Source organism: Pleurodeles waltl, chromosome 5 (genome assembly GCF_031143425.1).
Source record: "Pleurodeles waltl isolate 20211129_DDA chromosome 5, aPleWal1.hap1.20221129, whole genome shotgun sequence".
In the NCBI taxonomy this organism is placed as follows: Eukaryota; Metazoa; Chordata; class Amphibia; order Caudata; family Salamandridae; genus Pleurodeles; species Pleurodeles waltl.
Window position 1 is genome coordinate 882989179 of NC_090444.1, and position 20761 is coordinate 883009939.

The following is a 20761-nucleotide window of genomic DNA, read 5'->3' on the forward strand; positions in this document are numbered from 1 at the left end:
TGTAAATATTGAGGGACAACAGTTAGACACACACCAACCTTTAAGTACTCTCCCATACCCAGACACCTATTCAAACTGTGTGGTGACCTTGGGCTCACCTATTAGCCACACACGGTGCTGCTGGAGTTGCCCCATCACATATGGGATGCTGCTATTCCTCAAAATGTAAGCTTCATGCACTGAGCCAGGATACTTGGCATTCACATGGGAGATGTACTGGTCTGCCAAACACACCATCTGCACATTCACGGAATGGTAGCTTTTGTGGTTTCTGTACACCTGTTCATTCCTGCAGGGTGGGACAAATGCCACATGTGTACAATCAATAGCACCAATGATGTTGGGGATATGTCCCAGGGAATAGAAGTCACCTTTCACTGTGGGCAAATCCTCCACCTGGGGGAAAATGATGTAGCTGCACATGTGTTTCAGCAGGGCAGACAACACTCTGGACAACACATTAGAGAACATTGGCTGTGACATCCCTGATGTCATGGCCACTGTTGTTTGAAAGGACCCACTGGCCAGGAAATGGAGTACTGACAGGACCTGCACTAGAGGGGGGATTCCTGTGGGATGGCGCATAACTGACATCAGGTCTGGCTCCAACTGGGCACACAGTTCATGGATTGTGGCACGATCAAGTCTGTAGGTGATAATGATGTGTCTATCTTCCACTGTCGACAGGTCCACCAGGGGTCTGTATACCGGACGATGACACCATCTCATCATCTGCCCCAGCGGATGTGCCCTATGGAGGAAAAGGGTGAGCAGAGGGTCATACACCACATAGCTTGCACAAGGGTGTTTAGAACAATTGTGATGTAATCGGTGTGTGGCGCTGTCTGTCCGTGTTCCTTCCCAAAAGTGCTGTGACGTAATTAGTTGCCCTGCCATGTGGCCACCCTGAAATGGCGGCTGCCTGACCTGTAAGGAGGGACAAGGGGAAATGAGGTAACTGCGCTGACATTGTGCAGCGTTGCAGTAGGTGACGAAGATCGCAGCGCAATTCAGCATTGGTTATCATTGGGTCCTATTGGTTCCAGAAGCCAATGACAATGTACGCCGGCAGTGACGGTACGCACCACCGCGGACGTAACCACCATTTTCTATCTGTTCACTCACTTGATACCTGACCTTCAACAGGAGAGGACCTACACTGCAAGTGCTGCTGTGACCTGAGTCTGGAAGTGACAATGACTACAGTGTCTGGGGAAAGGGGCACTGCCTTAACCGCAGAGGAGTTGGACAACCTGGTGGCTGGGGTCCTCCCCAGTACACACTATTCTACGGTCCTAGACAGGTGAGCACACTGTGAACATGATAGATGGGACATGAATGTATGGAGTGGGGTGGATGGAAGATGCAGTGTGGGGTGGGCTGAGGCCAGCATGTGAGGATGGTCAGTGTATGTGTTTCTGGGCCAGGGTGGGAAGTTGTGGCCAATGAGTAAGAAGAACCGGACGGGTGACTAAAATCTATTCTTACTTCACTTTTCCTCTAGGTCAGCGCCCACAAGAAGAAGGGTATTTGGCGTGCCATCGCCAAGGAAGTGCAGACCCTAGGGGTCTACCATAGACGGAGCACCCACTGCCACAAAAAATGGGAGGACCTGCCCCACTGGACCAAGAAGACTGCGGAGGCCCAGCTGGGGATGGCCTCCCAACGTGGAAGGGGTGCCCGTTGCACCATGACCCCCCTGATGTACCGGATCCTGGCGGTGGCATATCCTGAGTTGGATGGGCGCTTGAGGGCATCACAGCAGCCACAAGGGGGTGAGTACAGTCTCATTCAGCTGACTCTGTGCGCTGTATGAGGTGTCTGGGTGGGGGGAGTGGGCTGTGGGTTCCCCTAGGCCAGGGCAAACTTGCTAGGGTAGGTCCATTGTTAGGCAGGCTCTGTGGCACTCCAACCCCAAAAGTGGTAGTGGCCATATACACCTAGTCAGGCTCCTGTGGGTTCCAGGTGTGCATCAAATGGGCTTAGACACAGTCCCCCATGGGCAGGCGATTTTCCCAAGAACAGTTAGTGCATGGCCTAGTGCATAGGGCTGCTCCCTGTGTGTTGTGTCCGCCAACTGTGGTGTTGCTGCTGGCATTGACCATGTGTCTCCTCTGTCTTCCCCCCCTTTTTGTTTTGTCACCCTGTCCTTGTGTGCATTAGCATCATCTGGCGGAGGAGCATTGGCACCGGAGCAGGGGGGAGCTGCAACCCACATGGCCCAGGAGGGACAGAGTCTGAAGGCACCAGTGGGACAGAGGGCGAGGGGAGCTCCATGACAGGGACAGGAGGAGACACCAGCAATAGCGACTCCTCCTCTGATGGGAGCTCCCTTGCGGTGGTGGGCACCTTTGTGCCCACCGCAATAAGAGGTACAGCCGCCACCCCCCCTACCAGCACTGCCCTCCCAGCAGCCCTTCAGCGTGTTTCCCGTGCCAGCTCACCCAGGAGGGTAGGCATCTCCTTCGCCCCAGGCACCTCAGGCCCTGCCCCAGTCAGCCCTGCTGCCCTCATTGAGGAGGCTATTGACCTCCTGAGATCCCTCAGTGTTGGGCAGTCAACCATTTTGAATGTCATCCAGGGTGTCGAGAGGCATTTGCAGCAAACAAATGCATTCCTGGAGGGCATTCATTCTGGAGTGGCAGCCCAACAGAGAGCATTTCAGGCCCTGGCCTCAGCACTGATGGCAGCCATTGTCCCTGTGTCCAGTCCCCCCCTCCAATTTCCACTACCCAGACCCAATCCTCTCTACCTCAGCCTATCACAAGCACACCATCAGACCAGCATGCACACTCATCAACACACAAAAGTGGCTCAGGAAAACATAAGCACCACACATCCCACAGGTACTCACACAAGCACCATGCAGGCACACCAACATCCACTTCCTCCACTGTGTCCCCCTCCTCCACGTCCCCCACCTCCCTCCCAGTCTCGTCTCCACTCACACCTGCATGCGCTACATCCTCAGCCACTACCTCCATCACCAGCACGCCCATCACCATACACTGCTCACGTGCAATCACCACCCCCACTACCATGCACACGTCCCCTGTGTCCTCTCCCAGTGTGTCTGTGAGCCCTCCTACCAAAGTACATAAATGCAGGCACACACCCACTCAACAGCCATCCACCTCACAACAGCCTCCAGCCCGTGCACCTTCACCCAAACTCAGCAGACGTACACCTACTACAAACACTACCTCTTCCTCCAGTCCCAAACCCCCTCCATCTTCCCATCCCAGTGTGTCTAAAAAACTTTTCCTAGCTTCCATTGACCTTTTCCCTACACCTCCCCCCCGTCCTTCCCCTAGGGCCAGGATGTCCAGATCCCAGCCCTGCACCTCAGCCACAAAATCCTTGAGCACTGTGGTCCCTGCAAGTCCAGTAACATCGCGGGCGGCACTCATCAGGGCTGCCAGTGTGCCACCTAGTGAGGCCAAGGATCACCCTATTCCGCCACCTGCCAAGATGAAGAAGGCGCTGTAGGAGGCTGGACTGGCTTGTAGTGAGTACCAAGGGGTACTTGCACCTTGCACCAGGCCCAGTTATCCCTTATTAGTGTATAGGGTGTCTAGCAGCTTAGGCTGATAGATAATGGTAGCTTAGCAGAGCAGCTTAGGCTGAACTAGGAGACGTGTGAAGCTACTACAGTACCACTTAGTGTCATATGCACAATATCATAAGAAAACACAATACACAGTTATACTAAAAATAAAGGTACTTTATTTTTATGACAATATGCCAAAGTATCTTAGAGTATACCCTCAGTGAGAGGATAGGAAATATACACAAGATATATATACACAATAGCAAAAATATGCAGTATAGTCTTAGAAAACAGTGCAAACAATGTATAGTTACAATAGGATGCAATGGGGAAAAATAGGGATAGGGGCAACACCAACCATATACTCCAAAAGTGGAATGCGAACCACGAATGGACCCCAAACCTATGTGACCTTGTAGAGGGTCGCTGGGACTATTAGAAAATAGTGAGAGTTAGAAAAATAACCCTCCCCAAGACCCTGAAAAGTGAGTGCAAAGTGCACTAAAGTTCCCGTAAGGACAAAGAAGTCGTGTTAGAGGAATAATGCAGGAAAGACACAAACCAGCAATGCAACAACTGTGGATTTCCAATCTAGGGTACCTGTGGAACAAGGGGACCAAGTCCAAAAGTCACAAGCAAGTCGGAGATGGGCAAATGCCCAGGAAATGCCAGCTGCGGGTGCAAAGAAGCTTCTACTGGACAGAAGAAGCTGAGGTTTCTGCAGGAACAAAAAGGGCTAGAGACTTCCCCTTTGGTGGACGGATCCCTCTCGCCGTGGAGAGTCGTGCAGAAGTGTTTTCCTGCCAAAAGGACGCCAACAAGCCTTGCTAGGCGCAAATCGTGCGTTTGGCGTTTTTGGACGCTGCTGGGGCCCAGGAGGGACCAGGAGGTCGCAAATTGGACCTGAAGAGAGAGGGGACGTCGAGCAAGACAAAGAGCTCTCACTGAAGCAGGTAGCACCCGGAGAAGTGCCAGAAACAGGCACTACGAGGATGCGTGAAACGGTGCTCGCCGAAGTTGCACAAAGGAGTCCCACGTCGCCGGAGACCAACTTAGAAAGTCGTGCAATGCAGGTTAGAGTGCCGTGGACCCAGGCTTGGCTGTGCACAAAGGATTTCCGCCGGAAGTGCACATGGGCCGGAGTAGCTGCAAAGTCGCGGTTCCCAGCAATGCAGCCCAGCGAGGTGAGGCAAGGACTTACCTCCACCAAACTTGGACTGAAGAGTCACTGGACTGTGGGGGTCACTTGGACAGGGTCGCTGGATTCGAGGGACCTCGCTCGTCGTGCTGAGAGGAGACCCAAGGGACTGGTAATGCAGCTTTTTGGTGCCTGCGGTTGCAGGGGGAAGATTCCGTCGACCCACGGGAGATTTCTTCGGAGCTTCTGGTGCAGAGAGGAGGCAGGCTACCCCCACAGCATGCACAAGCAGGAAAACAGTCGAGAAGGCGGCAGGATCAGCGTTACAGAGTTGCAGTAGTCGTCTTTGCTACTATGTTGCAGGTTTGCAGGCTTCCAGCGCGGTCAGCGGTCGTTTCCTTATCAGAAGGTGAAGAGGGAGATGCAGAGGAACTCGGATGAGCTCTTGCATTCGTTATCTGAAGTTTCCCCAGAGACAGAGACCCTAAATAGCCAGAAAAGAGGGTTTGGCTACCTAGGAGAGAGGATAGGCTAGCAATACCTGAAGGAGCCTATCACAAGGAGTCTCTGACGTCACCTGGTGGCACTGGCCACTCAGAGCAGTCCCGTGTGCCAGCAGCACCTCTGTTTCCAAGATGGCAGAGGTCTGGAGCACACTGGAGGAGCTCTGGACACCTCCCAGGGGAGGTGCAGGTCAGGGGAGTGGTCACTCCCCTTTCCTTTGTCCAGTTTCACGCCAGAGCAGGGGCTAAGGGGTCCCTGAACCGGTGTAGACTGGCTTATGCAGAATTGGGCACATCTGTGCCCAAGAAAGCATTTCCAGAGGCTGGGGGAGGCTACTCCTCCCCTGCCTTCACACCATTTTCCAAAGGGAGAGGGTGTCACACCCTCTGTCAGAGGAAGTTCTTTGTTCTGCCATCCTGGGCCAGGCCTGGCTGGACCCCAGGAGGGCAGATGCCTGTCTGAGGGGTTGGCAGCAGCAGCAGCTGCAGTGAAACCCCAGGAAGGGCAGTTTGGCAGTACCAGGGTCTGTGCTACAGACCACTGGGATCATGGAATTGTACCAACAATGCCAGGATGGCATAGAGGGGGCAATTCCATGATCATAGACATGTTACATGGCCATATTCGGAGTTACCATGGTGAAGCTACATATAGGTAGTGACCTATATGTAGTGCACGCGTGTAATGGTGTCCCCGCACTCACAAAGTTCAGGGAATTGGCTCTGAACAATGTGGGGGCACCTTGGCTAGTTCCAGGGTGCCCTCACACTAAGTAACTTTGCACCTAACCGTTACCAGGTAAAGGTTAGACATATAGGTGACTTATAAGTTACTTAAGTGCAGTGTAAAATGGCTGTGAAATAACGTGGACGTTATTTCACTCAGGCTGCAGTGGCAGGCCTGTGTAAGAATTGTCAGAGCTCCCTATGGGTGGCAAAAGAAATGCTGCAGCCCATAGGGATCTCCTGGAACCCCAATACCCTGGGTACCTCAGTACCATATACTAGGGAATTATAAGGGTGTTCCAGTAAGCCAATGTAAATTGGTAAAAATGGTCACTAGCCTGTCAGTGACAATTTGGAAAGAAATGAGAGAGCATAACCACTGAGGTTCTGATTAGCAGAGCCTCAGTGAGACAGTTAGTCACTACACAGGTAACACATTCAGGCACACTTATGAGCACTGGGGCCCTGGGTTACCAGGGTCCCAGTGACACATACAACTAAAACAACATATATACAGTGAAAAATGGGGGTAACATGCCAGGCAAGATGGTACTTTCCTACAGGCGCCCACATGCTGTAGGGAAAAGCCGCCCCAACCACCCAGCAAGGCCTCCTCCAAGACAAAAGAGGACAGTTCCAAGGTCCCAGCAGCTACTTCCAAGGTGGGGAGGGGACACAAGGCCAAAGGGAAGTCTGCTCAGGGCACGGAGCCTCTGGGTGAGGGACTGGTGTCACCCCTTCTGCAAGACAGAACAGCAACCTGTACGGCGGTGGCCACCGCCGCAACCACCGCCACCTGCACCGCCACCTGCATGTCTGCTGCCTCTGCTACAGTCCCCAGCATCATCCCCAGTGGGCAGCCGTCCGAGACTGCAGGAGACATCCTGCTGTCTTCCTCCACAGGTGCTGACACCTGCACCACCGCCAGCATCTCCGCCGCAGCCACTGCCGCATCCACCGCCAGCTGCCCCGCGGCGTGCCCAGCCAGTGCCACCACAGCCGACATCAGCATCACCCCCAGTGGGCAGTTGTCCCAGGCTGCAGGAGACGCCCTGGACCCTGCACACACTACATGAGGCACCACAACCAGCACTGGCAGTACCAGCAGTTGGCAGGCTAGGTCGCCACAGGGTGGAGTGTGTCTCTGCCTCCATAGAGTATCATGCCACCTGTTCACAGACAATCTTGTGGCTCAGACACCCAGGTGAGGGAATGGGAACTGCCACACCCCAGGTGCAGCACACTGGGCACCAAGCCCCCTCCAGAACCAGTGGAGAACTGCATCCACTACCCCAATCCTTGGCAGGATGAAAGCACTCTGGGCACAAAGCCCCCTCCAGAACCAGTGGAGAACAGCATCCACTACCCCAGTCCTTGGCAGGATGGAGCACTCTGGGCACAAAGCCCCTCCAGAACCAGTGGAGAAATGCATCTACTACCCCATTCCTTGGCAGGATGAAGCACTCTGGGCACAAAGCCCCCTCCGGAACCAGTGGAGAATGGCATCCACTACCCCAGTCCTTGGCAGGATGAAGCACTCTGGGCACAAAGCCCCCTCCAGAACCAGTGGAGAACTGCATCCACTACCCCATTCCTTGGCAGGATGAAGCACTCTGGGCACAAAGCCCCTCCAGAACCAGTGGAGAAATGCATCCACTACCCCGTTCCTTGGCAGGATGAAGCACTCTGGGCACAAAGCCCCCTCCAGAACCAGTGGAGAACTGCCTCCACTACCCAAGCCCTTGGCAGGATGAAGCACTCTGGGCACAAAGCCCCCTCCAGAACCAGTGGAGAACTGCCTCCACTACCCAAGCCCTTGGCAGGATGAAGCACTCTGGGCACAAAGCCCCCTCCAGAACCAGTGGAGAACTGCATCCACTACCCCATTCCTTGGCAGGATGAAGCACTCTGGGCACAAAGCCCCCTCCAGAACCAGTGGAGAACTGCATCCACTACCCCAGTCCTTGGCAGGATGAAGCACTCTTGGCACAAAACCCACTCCAGAACCAGTGGAGGACACATCCACTAGAGAGAATGTGGTCTTGCACTCCCCAGGACCAATGCGTGGGCAAACAACCCACTTGAGAGTCTTGAGAGACTGTGGCTTTGCACTCCCCAGGACCAATGCGTGGGCAAACCACCCACTTGAGAGACTTGAGAGACTGTGGCGTTGCACTCCCCAGGACCAAGCAGTGGGCAAACCACCCACTTGAGAGACTGTGGCTTTGCACTCCCCAGGACCAAGCAGTCGGCAAACCACCCACTTGAGAGACTTGAGAGACTGTGGCTTTGCAATCCCCAGGACCAGGCAGTGGGCATGGAGCCCCCTCATGGAGCAGTGGCGTCGTCCCATCATCCTGCTGAGGTGCCCCCCTCCCCTTCCCCCTGAGGTGCCTGGTTTTTTTCGACCTGATGCCCCAGCAGTGTTCTCTCTGTTTTGAGGCAGGTGTCATGTGTGGGCTTTGCCCATGCTTTTTGGGAGCACTGGTCAACGGACATGTAATGGAACAATATCCGGACTTGTGTACTTGCTGTAAATATTTGGATATACTGATCTTTAAAAGTTATGTTGGCCCACCTGGATTTTCGATGATTACACTCGTTACAATCATTTCATTTGGTCCTTGCGTTCTTCCAGGGGGTTACAGGGAGTAAATGTAATGTTGGTGCATGTGTTTATGTGTGTGTTGTTGGGGGTGGGGGGTGGGATAGTTGCGTGTTGCGTGTGTGTGTCACTCTCTTTTTCCTCTCCCCTCCCCTGTGTGCTAGGTGCAGTACTCACTGTGGTCGTCACCGCCGTCTTTGATGTTCCTGGTAGAAGTGGAGGTAAACCAACATTGGTAACACCTGTAACTCGGGCTCCATGGCGTCCTGGTTCCTCGTTGGGTGTCGAGAGGTGGTTTCCATTCCAAGTACTGTTTCCGCCGTGCTTTAGATGGCGTTGGTACCACCCCTGAAAAGCTGGCGGATTGGTGTGTCATAATAGAGTGGGTGGTACATTGTCTTCCGCCTGTCTGTTGGCCGTGCCCGCCGCGGTGTTTGTTACTACCACCGTGGCAGTCACAATGTTAAAGTGGCTCTCTGTGTTGGCGGTTTCCGCCATGGTCATGATTCCATTTTTTTTACTACCGGCCTGTTGGTGGTATTACCGCCGCTTTTACACCTACCGCCAGGGTTGTAATGAGGGCCTAAGTCATTTACTGAGATATGAGTCTACTGAGGTGCTAATCCTGAAGCCTTTTGTCTTCTCTCCCTCCATACTTACCCTTTCCCTACTCCCTGTTACCCTGGGGCATAATCCACAGACACCTGCTCCTGTTTGGGCTATTTAGGGTTGTTCCTAGGAGGAACAGGGAGGACTATCTTTGCTTCGGCAGATTTGAGATCCACAGTGAGTTGAGTGTCCAGACTTATGCTTCTTTATACATGTGCTTTATAGATTGTAAGGCTGGGTTTAATAGTGTGAACAGAGGGGCACTGTCAGAACCTTTCAGACTAGAGAACATTGAGTACCTGGGGAACACTGAGATCACTGACTACCCTTCTAAGAGCAATAAGACCCCGTAACAAATGGGGAGCGTTTGTATGCAAGGCAAAGCAGTGACCCATTGCCACCTATTTATTTTTAACTCTCATTTTTATAAACACTTTGTGAGTTTTTAAATAATAGCAATCAGCCTATACAGACATAAAAGTAGCAGCAATCAAGTCCTCTAGACATAACTTTAAACACTATAACAGAATCAGATGCATCATAATTGAGATATGCAGAACCTTACATTACAGCTCAAACAAAGGCCCTCATTATGACTGAGGCGGTCTTTTTCCAAGACTGCTGCAGGCGTCAGAAGACCGCCAAAAGATGTTCCACTGCTGGCACCGCCATGCCAGAAAAAGACTGCCCACAGAATTACAACCAGTAATTCTGTGTGACGGTCTTCTGGTGGTGTGGCAGTGCCGGTCCCGTCCCTTCATGGAGGAGCACCTCGGCAGATGAGGTAAGTGTCGTCCGCAAGGGGGGGTGGGGTTGAGGGGGTGCGTGTGAGCGTGTGAGCGTGTGTGTGTGTGTGTGTGTATGCGTGTCATGAATGAGGGGTGTAGGGGGAGTGTCTGTGCATGTGTGCGTTTGTGCCTGTGTGTAAATGTGGCAATGGTGATGCATGTGTGTATGCATGTGGACCGGGTGGGGGTGAATGTGTGGGTGAATGTGTAAGGGGTAAGGGGGGGTGTGAGTGATTGCATGCAGGTGCATGTATGTTTGGATGTGTATATGGTGTGTGTGTGTGTGTGTGCGTGTGGTGAGGGTATGATTAGGGGTTGACTATGTATGTGATTGAAGTGAGGGGGTGGGGGGATGATGAGTGTATTTATGCATGTGTGATGTTTATAGTTATGTATGCATGTCTATGTGGTGAATGTTGTGAGTGTGTATGTGAGTGGAGGTGTGTCTGTGTGTGATTTTGTGTGTGTGTGTGTGTGTGTGTGTGTGGGAGCATGCGTGTGTGTGTGTGTGTGTGCGGAAGTGTAAGGGGGTATCCCGGCGACAGGAACTTATACCTTACCGCCAGCATTTTGTGGCAATGAGAACGCCGGGAAAATGCTGGTGGTGTCCAGAGTCGGAATAATCTCAACGGTTATCCGACTCCTGCCAGGCTGCAGGTGGCAACCTCCAGCCCAGCAGGCCACTGCAAAGCTGCGGGATGGGCTGGGACACGGTGGTTTGGCAGTGGCCAAACTTCTGCGGTCGTAATATGGCAGTCTGCATCGCCGGTCCCACCCATCAGAATGAGGGCCATAGTCTTGTCCTCCAGGGAAAGATTGGGTGCAGTATTCCCCATGTCTATACCAAAGAATTTTCACCATGTACTCTTTAATAAGGCTTCCTTTGGACCGCCAGAATTTTTCAGTGTCACGTTTGGTTATGACATATTCCATATTTAGACATTTCTGTGCATGCTTGGATCCATCCCAATCCCCACTGGCATCAAGCAAGTCTAATTTTGGATTATGCTTCAGTTTTATATACACTGGGAGATACCCATCCAATATTTCTGTATCGCTTTGTACATAGTTGTGGCATCTTTGGCAAGCTGAGGTAGTTAGCCACCTCATGCTCTATGCTCTTTTGGATGAATAATAGAACCTATACAGATATTAACCAATGTGAGTTGCACTCTTCTTTTGCAGTGGCTTGTCCTCCTGCCTGTCATATAGCCATTTTGATCTTTCTGTATCAATGACATGATTAATGTGGCAAGTCCAACAATGAGTACCTTTGCTAAATTGTTTTACCTTGATGTTGGTCAATGAAATTGGCCTATATGAACTACATTTATTTATGAGTTGGCCTGGTATAGGGATTACTGAACTAGCGGCCCATTTTTAATTGTTCAAAAGGAGCCATCCTGATCCACCTCAAGAAGGAGCGCTAGTAAGTGTGGTGTTATCAGGAATTACTGCTTCCTCAAAAAATCCACTGGCACTCCATTGAGTCCAGGAGTTCTTTCCGCTTGTAGGGATTGGATTGCTTCAGAATCTTCTTCAGCTCAGCAATTGTCTCCTGAAGGAGCATACGCTCCACACCAGAGAGAAGATGTTGTAATAGAGGGCTTCAGGCTCTAAGCCTAGGTTTACACCGATCTTGTGTAGTCGGTACTCTGAAAAAGTACTGCCAATGTTTTTTGAGGTAGTTATTTCCTCTATGCATGTCCTTATAATCTTAGTCACAACCCTGGTATCTATGTCCCAATGTGCCAGCCAGTTCAGCATTTTACCTGATTTATCACCAGTTTCATACATTGTCCTCTGATATGCAACCCAGGTGAGCCTCACCAACACCCAGCGGCAGTCTTAAGTACTTGTGTGGTAAACTCAAGTTGTTGCAGAATGTTTGCATATTGTTATCGGGACAATTTTGCGTAACATCTGCCACCTTTTTTCAGGTCTACCCTCTTAGCCTCACTTGTCTTGTGTTTTCCCATTCAAGGAGGATTTGGCCCAACCTCTTATCACTGTCTTATATACCTCCCACACAATGCTGTATACTGTACTAACATTCAGTGCAAAATATGTTTCATCTCTTCACATATACACAACATAAACGTGTCGTCCATCAACCACCATGAATTCAATCACCACATCCCCCATTGGCATTTATCTCCGTAGCTCATGTCTGGTAATAGTGGCACAAAATGAACTTTGCTTACCAATCTTAAACCCGGTGGTGGGAACATAAAGTAGCAAATGTGTATGGTGGAGTCATGGAGTAGGTTTGAAATATGAGGGGTTGTTTCCATTCTATTGAAGGCATGCTGCATAAAAGTGCTTTGAAAAGTTGTTCACCAGTACCCTTATTTCAGTGCCTCTGCACCAGTGACAACTTTCAAGTGTGGTTTATGACTTAAAACGTGGAGCACCCCTCCTATCTGTTAATATAACTATGGGCCTAGTACATTTTCCTGTGACCTGTCAGATTTCCAAGTTAGAGACCACAAAAGAGAGGAATCTTACCATAAGCAAGAGATGGGAATGGGGCAATAGAGATTACAATCATGGAGGAAAACAACTTCCATAGTAAGTTCTGAAACATGCTGCCCCAGCCACCACAGTTTGGTATTTGATTTCCAGTGAAAAGAGGGCAGAGCCCTATTAGGGTTGGTGGAAGCAGGAAACCTTGTCTGCCAACATCGGTGGTTTCAACTCCCTCACTTGACAAACCCGAAATTTCTTTCCCACACCTGTGTTGTTTTTCCCCCATGGCAGTTTCCTTGGTCACCCTCCTTACACTGTTCCCGTATTTGCTTTTGGATGACTCCTGATATTTTGACTCAGCTAACGTTTTTGACCTTGCTCTAGTTACCCCTGTAATTTGTCGTAGTTTACTACAAACCTGTTTTTGTACTGGCTTCAGAATTCCCTGCATGGGCTTGGTGACAATTATTCAAAATTCTAGTGGAATGGAGCACTACTCGTCTTCTGTTTGAGAGCAAGTTTCTAGGGTTGCCTGATGGCTAGTTGCAGCAATGCTTAAGCACACACCAGATATGTAACCCCAAGTTTTTTTCCACAGTATTTACCTGTTGTAAGCACCTTCTTCCGTTATCAGATACTCACTGTTTTCTGTTTTTTACTCAGGACAGTGAGTCGTATTGTGCCTCTCTGACGCTAAGTCATTTTGTATATCAGAGAGTCCAGTTCAGGTTTTCTAATAACCATCCTGCTGGACATGAGTGCTCTCTTTCTAAGCACACACCCTTTTCCCTTTTTTAAGTCGAAGCCTATCGAACAGCGCAGCTGTAGGGTTTGCTGAAGGCATCTTGGGGACATTCAGAAAGCTTCCCTGGGAATGCATTCCACTCATTGCTTACCATTAGCTTTGTGGTTTGCAAATCACATTTCCTTGTTTTATATTTGCTCAGACTGTTTGTTTTAGGCAGTCCAGCTTGAGTTCGTCCCTACCGTTCCCCAAACCTGGCTTACCAAGATCTTGCTTTCCTTAAATAGGCCTTTAGATCTTGCTCATATCATGTCACATTTGCTGTGCATTTAAACACAAAGGTTAGATGTCAGGCTTCTTCTTCAGTATGTGCAACACGTGCGGGAGCAGCATGCCATAAAAACCTAGACAACATAGATTATTGCTTTCCAGAAAACTACACACAGGTGCCCAGAAACAACTACATTGTTTACACTGCAGCCTTAAACATCCTGACTATGACAAAACATGGTTTTTATACTATTTGCTGGATGCGGGTGTTGTCAACAATGAAATAGGTGGACATGTTTCACTGAAAAAACATTGGCCTATCACCAGGGCTGGCTTTAGCACTGCTGGTGTCTGATGCGACACCCTGTGCCACGTCACTCTTTGCCTCTCTACCCTATTCTGCAACACTCTACTCTATGTAAGTGCACACTACCCCACTCTACTATGCACTACTGCACTCTCTGCCACTGCACTATACACCAGTCCAGTCTAGGCCACTCTTCTCTACTCCTCTCCACTCTGCACCAACCCACTCCATACCACTCTACTCTGCAACACTGCAATCTATGCCACTGCACTCTATGCCAATGCACTGTACTCCACTATTCTATGCCACTGCACTCTATCCTGCACTACTCCACTCTACCCTGCACCACTCCACTATACGCTACTTTACTGTAGTCTGAAACAATCTACTCTATGCCACTACACTCTATGCCACTGCGCCACTCCACTTTATGCCACTGTACTCTACTCTGCACACCCTACTACACTGCACTTTATGCCACTACACTATAGGCCATATGTACAAAGGCATTTTACATTTCTTAATTGTGTGAATCGCTAAACAAGCCGTTAGGAAATGCAAAATGCCATTTTGGTATGTACGAAAGGCATTTGCACTGGTGCAAAATGCAATTTCTAGCTAGTAGAAATTGTATTTTGGAAATTGCAAAATAGGAAATCCCAAATAGGGATTTCCTAATTGAGAATCGCTAACCGCATGTACAAAGGATTTCCTTATTGCGACCGGTCACAAAATGGCCACTTAGGAAACGCAATTAGCATTGATTCAAATCTGGTGGTAACCAGATGCAAACTATACAAAGGCACCCAAAATGCACCAGGCTCTTTCACAATCACGGAATTGTACGTTCTGAAAAGTTAGATGAGGATTTCGGCAGTGAGGCAGAGAAGGAGGAGGAGACAGAAGAGGATATTTAGGGTGAGGGTCACCTTGTTTGGACAGACAGAGGAGGAGATTCATGAGAGGTATATTAGCCGGTTGTCTTCCAACACGGCTCCAGCATCCGAGTGGCGCTGTTTGCGCAGCCGTGAGGTCAGCATCACTCGTTACCCCGACAACAAGGAGGCCGACGCTGGCGTCATGACCCCGGACTTCCGGATCCCGGGGTCATTAACGAGTGAGGACGGGCTACAAAAAATGACGGAGAATACAGAGCCAGAGAACACGGACGCGGAGAACACGGACGCAGAGGACACGGGCGCAGAGGACCACAGCGAGAGGAAGGAAAACGAAAGAAGACCTGGGAACACGGACGTTTCCAGGAACGCAGAACAACCGGAGGACCCGGAACAGAGTGAGGAGAAGCTCGGAAGCCGCCACGTCCCAGGAGGGGCGTGGCTAAGCAAGGTACGGTCCTTTCTAAAGGACAACCGATTGTTAAAACGAGAGAAAGGGGGACAGGAGGGAAAGGGCAGGGACGGTGAGGAGGGGATTGGAGAGGGGAGCAGCTGGGAGGGGGTGGGAAGGTGAAGGGAGAAGAAAGGAATAGAACATCAGAAACAATTCTATAAGGCAAGACACAGAGGGTGACTGTCTTCACTAAATATCATCCTTACCTGACCACGCTCTCACCCGGGATCTATATATATATATATATATATATATATATATATATATATATATATATATATCTATCTCGCTCTCTCTCTCTCTCTCTCTCTATCTCTTCCCCTTCTTATCTATCGGTAGTACAATCTATATAAATACATACCCTGACTTACCTTCCCTTTCGTTCCTTTCCGGTGCATCGGGGAGTCTAACCAGAGGATCGTCGCCAGTCAAGAAGGGAGCTGGGGAGAAAAGACCGAAGAGAGAGATTACGGACTAAAAGAAACTGAAGCCCTCTGAACACTATCTGAACTAAAAATAAATACACCCTATCACTACCTGAGTCTCAGAGGTCTTCTTATCACCTGCCCACTGTAACAGGTATATACTCAGTAGTCAGGTGATACTTGATTTAATTGCTGAGTTACAACGTCAGCTACAGACTTCAACACTCAGAAGCAACGCAATCTCACCACATGTACAGGTATTGTGTTGTCTACACCTCCTAGCCTCTGGCAGTTACCAGGGGGTCATAGCAGTGGCACAGAGGGTGTCACAAAGTGTCTGGTCCAGGTACTTTTGCAGGTTTCTGGATATCATGATGAGCAAAATCAACCAATATATATAATTTCCCAATACCCCCTAATCATTGCAACAAACAAATCTGATGTTCTACAGGGTATCTCAGTTCCCCAATGTAAGAGGTTGTGTTGATGGCACACATATTGCCAGAGCAGATGTCCCACTCAGCTAATGAATTCACTTCCAGGAACAGGAAAAGCTCACACTACCTCAATATGCAGTTAGTGTGTGATGTCTCTCATATCATAACAGACCTTGTGGTCAGATTCCCAGGCAGCACCAATGACTCATTCATGTTCCACCACAATGGAATACATTACCGACTGGCACAGTGGTGAATTTGGCGATGGATTCCTACTAGCTAAGAGAATTGCAGACACTGTGCATACAGTGGGCATGATGACCTAATGGTGTACCTTCTTATGCCCTTAAGGGGACAGTGCATATGCCTTATGTCCCTGGATCCTCACATCTTACCTGGCTCCATGTTCAAGAAGTGAAAGGCATTACAACAGGGCACACAGGACAACTCACTCCATCAGAGAAAGGATCTTTAGGATCCTAATCCTACTTCCGCTGCCTACACAAGACCGGTGGGGTACTACTGTACAGACCAGATACTTGCTGCAAGATCATTGCCACATGTGCCATACTTCAGAATATCGCAATAAGGAAGGGTCTGCACGACATCCCCATAGAGCCTGAGTCCAACTCTGATGATGAGTTACCACCTCTATTACAGCTGCAGGAGGGTATACGTCCAGCAGAGGGATGTGCACAATGCACAGAGATGACCAAAAACTACTTCTGAGGAAAGTTGAAAACCTAAAAATTAGACACCACTAACAATGGTAGTGCTTGGTGCACAACTGAGTGACCTCCTTTTATTCAGATGGCTACAACGTTATTACAAGCAAAGATCAACTGAATCCATGTGGATGATACATTGTTAACGTAAGAACAACAAAGTAAGTAAGGTGAAAAAACACAAAAACAACTCGTCCCATGAGTGTCTAGAGAATCACTTCTTAAGGCTCTTTGGTTTGGGTACTTTTTCATCAGCATGGGATGTGAGATTGATGATGAGTCATTGCCAGACGTATGGCAGCATGAACTCCTAGTACTGCATGGCTGTGGAATGGATATGCCACTGAGGCTAGAGCCCTCCTTGCTCTCAGGTGGGGCTGGGGCATTGGGGATGCAAAGGTTGTGGGTTTAGATGTTCTCCAGTGCAGTAGTAAATTGCACCAGCCCACGTGTGACGCCCTGGCAGCAGTGTGCCATGTGCATCTGGATACTGACAGTCCACCTTGTCAGCGTTGATCTTGTAGATGTCAGTTGGTTGATGGAGCAGGTGAGTGCGTCAATACGTCTTTGACACTGCATGCGGTGATCCCTCTCTATTGCTGCTAGCCACCGTTCCTGCCCTTTCTCCATGTTGTCCTGTGATTTGACATGTGTTGCAGTTGCCTAGTGACTGTGCATATATGCTTCGTCTGCAGGCGCAGTGTGGAGATGACTGACCTCTCCAGGTCACCATACACAGGATGTGCATCTGACATGTCGAATGACTGTCTCTGGACAGCCTGCTGAGGTTTGGCCTATGCACCTGTACTTTTTTCTGGTCTAGATGTTGTGGGGTCCCTACTTTGCAACTGTCCCTCACCTTGGTCCTGAAACTCTGGCAGTGGTGAGACGGTGACTCTCCTGCCAGTTGGAGTTCGGGTGATGGGACAAGGGTATAGAGGTGTTGTGATCTCAAGGACCACCTCACTGTTTGTAGCTCCTTTGGCTGCCACAGATTCTGGCATGTCTGGGCTGTGGTCTGTGGAAATACATGTATATAGTTAATGTTCATAAATGTTTAATGTTTGGCCGCATTGCTGCATGTTTTTGTGACATGTTTGTGTTGTACAGATATATTTTTTGTGGTCATCAGCACTCAATACAGCATGGTAATGATGTGTACTACAACTCCCATGAAGTATTGCCTGGGTTCGCCAAGCACCTCAATGCAGTAATTCATGCTGTGACGTATGCTATGTGGATTTGCTAATATTATATTATGTATGGTACATAAAGGGAAGATGACTTACAGTGGCTGGTGGCTGCTGGATTGGAGGTGTCAATGTCTCCTTCTTTGGCCACACTCTCGAGGTCCAGGATCCCTTCTATGAGGCTCTCTGTGAGAGTCAGAGTGGGGTTTTGTGAGGGTCCTCTACCAGTATCACATCCCTCTGCCATCCTGCTGGCCACCTTGTACTTTCTATGGGACCCCAGGTCATACCACCTCTTGCGGATCCCTGGTATGGTCCTATGGGTGACTCCCAGGGAGTTGACCTGCAGGATGGTGGTCCTGATCCATGTTTTTTGCGCCTCAGGTACTGTGAAGGAGGCCTTACCGAAGAGTTGGCACATGTGGGAGACACATTCCTCAGTCAGGACCTCAAGCTCCCTCTCAGAGAACTTGACCTTTTTCTTACTGCTACCTGAGTCCTTGTTCCCTCTCTTCAACAGCCATGGCTTTCTTTGGAGATGGTATAATGAACTGGCAGCAGTGATGCAGGGGTACTCCTTGCTTGCAGTGTCTTCCTAGGCCTCTGGCTTGTGGCCACTCCCTGTATTTGTAAACTTCCTGGTGTGAAATGATCATTATATAACCAGAAAGCTCTGATTTGCGATTTCCTATTTATGAATGTGAATCTGTAGGACTCGCTATTTGTGGAATCGCCAGATACATACATACTGATTTGCAATTCCTAAATAGCGATTTCTACGGATTTGCAATTTGGAAATCGCAAATCACAGATTTCATACATATGGGCCTATGCTATTGCACTCTACCCTGCACCACTCCACTCTACCCTGCACCACTTCACTCTACACCACTTCACTCTATTCTGGAACAATCTACTTTATGCCAATGCACTCTATGCCACATTACTACACTCAGTACCACTCTACTCTGCACCACTGTATGCCACCGCCCTATACTCCACTCTATTCTAAACCACCACACTCTACGCCAGTGTGCTCAACACCATTTTACTCAAACCCGATGGACTCTATGCCATTGCATGCTATACCACTCTATTATATTCTGCACCACTCACCTGTATGCCACTGTCCTCCATGTCACTCTAAGCTACAAGACTGCACTCACGGCCACTGAACTCAACGTCAACTCTACTCTGCACCACTGCAAACTATGCCACTTTACACCACTGCACTCCATCACAGCACTCTATGCTACTCTGTTCTACTCTGTACCCCTGTATTTTACACCACTCTACTCAGCACCACTCTACTCTATGCCACTGCACTTTACGATACTCTACTCTGCAAGACTGCACTCTCCGCCACTGAACTCAACGCCACTCTACTCTGCACCATTGAAATCTACACCATTGGGCTCTATGTCACTGCACTTTCTGCCACTTGATTCTGCTTTGCACCACTATACTCTGTACCACTGCTCTCGGCACTTCTCTACTCTAAGCCACTGCACTCCACTCTGCACCAGTCAATGCCGCTACACTCTATTCTGCACCACTCTACTCTATGCCATTCTGCTCCACTCTACACCACTCTACTCTGTTCCACGCTACTTTATGCCATTGCACTCTACTCTGTACCACTCTACTCTGAGCCACTGCACTCTACTCTGCACCACTCAACTCTATGCCACTCTACTGCACTCTACGCCACTCTGTTCTGCACCACTGCACTCCACGCCACTGCACTCTAAGCCACCCTACTCTATGCATTTGCACTCTACGCCACTGCACTCCACCCTGCACCAGTCTTCTCTATGTCACTGCACTCTACTCTGCATCACTGCACTCTACATCAATACACTCTACACCATTTACTCACAACCACCGGACTCTATGCCATTTCATGCTATACCACTCAATTATATTCTGCGCCACTCACCTGTGCGCCACTGTCCTCCACGTCACTCTAAACTGCAAGACTGCACTCTTGGCCACTGAACTCAACACCAACTCTACTCTGCACCACTGCAAGCTAAGCCATTTTACACCAATGCACTCTGTCACTGCACTCTATGCTATTCTATACTACTCTGTACCACTGTATTTTACATCACTCCACTCTGTGCCACTGCACTTTACGATACTCTACTCTGCAAGACTGCACTCTCCGCCAATTAACTCAATGCCACTCTACTCTGCACCACTGCAATCTACACCATTGGGCTCTATGTCACTGCACTGTCTGCCACTTGATTCTGCTCTGTGCCTCTGCTCTCTGCACTTCTCTACTCTAGGCCACTGCACTCCACTCTGCACCAGTCAATGCCATTGCACTCTATTCTGGACCACTCTACACCACTGTACTCTAATCTGCATCACTCTACTCTATGCCACTCTGCGCCACTCTGTTCTACTCTGCATTATTGTACTCTGTGCCACTTCACACTGTGTCACTCTACTCTGACCACTGCAATCCGAGGCACTCTGCAAGACTGCACTCTCCGCCACTGAACTCAACACCGCTCTACTCTGCACCACTGCACCTCACACCATTGCACTCTACGTCACTGCACTCTATGCCACTCAATGTTACTCTGCACCACTGTACTCTACTCTGCTGCTCTCTACACCATCCTACTCTGCATCATTGCACTCAATGCCACTGCACTCTGGCAAACTTTTAGCGTGGATTCTGAAATGGGAGGTGGAGGCCCCGCCTATTCTGCATATTAGAAACGCTGAGGGTGAACTGCTCACGGGGCGTACAGACATTCTACGGGAATTAGCAGCGCACCTTCAGAGGGTATCGAGGGTTTGTGCTGCACTGGCGGAGGAAGGCGTGGGGGAGTTTCTGCAACAGATTCGGCTTCCGAGCTTGGACCCACAGAGTAGGGACGCTCTTAAGCTTCCGATAACTGTGGAGG